Source organism: Tupaia chinensis, unplaced genomic scaffold (genome assembly GCF_000334495.1).
Source record: "Tupaia chinensis unplaced genomic scaffold, TupChi_1.0 Scaffold147038_1, whole genome shotgun sequence".
Lineage (NCBI taxonomy): Eukaryota > Metazoa > Chordata > Mammalia > Scandentia > Tupaiidae > Tupaia > Tupaia belangeri.
In genome coordinates this window covers 1,922,133-1,923,330 of record NW_006206889.1, presented here as the reverse complement: position 1 = coordinate 1,923,330, position 1,198 = coordinate 1,922,133, and positions in this window count along the sequence as shown.

Here is a 1,198-nt window from a genome sequence, read left to right as displayed (position 1 = left end):
CCTTTACTTTTGTTTTCTATTTTTGAATTTGATCTGTTAAGATGTTATCATCTTTTTAAAAAAATCATGTTCTTTTCTGGAAGTAAAAATCTTTCCATGAGAACATGCCTCTTGCAAAGGGCCTCCTTCATGCCTCTCCATTAGAAGAAATACAAGAAGCGCCTGGTGCAGAGCCTGAATTCCTACTTCAAGGTGTGAGGTGCCCTTGGTCTTTAAAACCGCCATGGTCTTTAGCCATGCACAAACGGTACTGTTGTGTGTTGGCTGCCCCGCTGTCCTCTGCCAGCCTGCAGGACAAAAAGTGAGGCTTACAGAGGATGTTTCTTCAGGAGGAAGCAGCACTAAAACACCTGACTCAAGATGCGTGGGAACCACCCCAATAAACACATTTTATATTTAAAAAAAAAAAATCATGTTCTTTAACTATTATTATTATTATTATATACATATATTACATGGTAATTCTTCAACTACTATCAATAAATAAAATGTATTTGAAGAAAACCCATCAGAATGGCGACCTACTCTGGCTATTCTAAAGTAGAAGAAATCTTCAAGTCAGAAGGATGATGGAGAAGTTGACAAAAAGTTAAATTTGCTCAGGACAAAATCTGAGTCGCATTTTGCAGTTAGGTCCCAAATTGGTTGAAAGGATCTGATAATGATGCTGGGGAGGGAGGGGGTCCCCAATTTTAAACTCCCTGGAAATCATGTTTTGTTCTCCTCCAGGCAGTTTTAGGCCAGGATAATACTTCCCCTGAGATAGTTATTTTGATATACTTAAATCTATGACACTCCCTTGACTATTCCTTATTGTTTCATTCATCGGGATTTATACACATTCACTCTCTACCAGTAGCGATTTTGTCACCTCAAGAGTTCTATTTCAAGATTACTTTCTTTCTTAGCCAACTGTATCTTTAGAACTCTCTTTTTAAAAGTCTAGGAAATTAACCTAAAGTAGTTCTAGATCGGTCCCACTCCTGGTTTTTTGGTAGGAGCTGAGCCTCTCCAGGGAGACCCTCCAGCGCTTGCACCCTGCAGGAAACTCACCTGAAATATGCACACAATCACAGAGCACTAAGAAACCAGCTTCGGCTAGCCTGAGGCAGAGGACAAGTGGCGGAACTTGATCCTCAAGAAACTCCGATTCTGGTATTATACTTGTTATGATTATCAGCAGCAGAATTACTTCCGT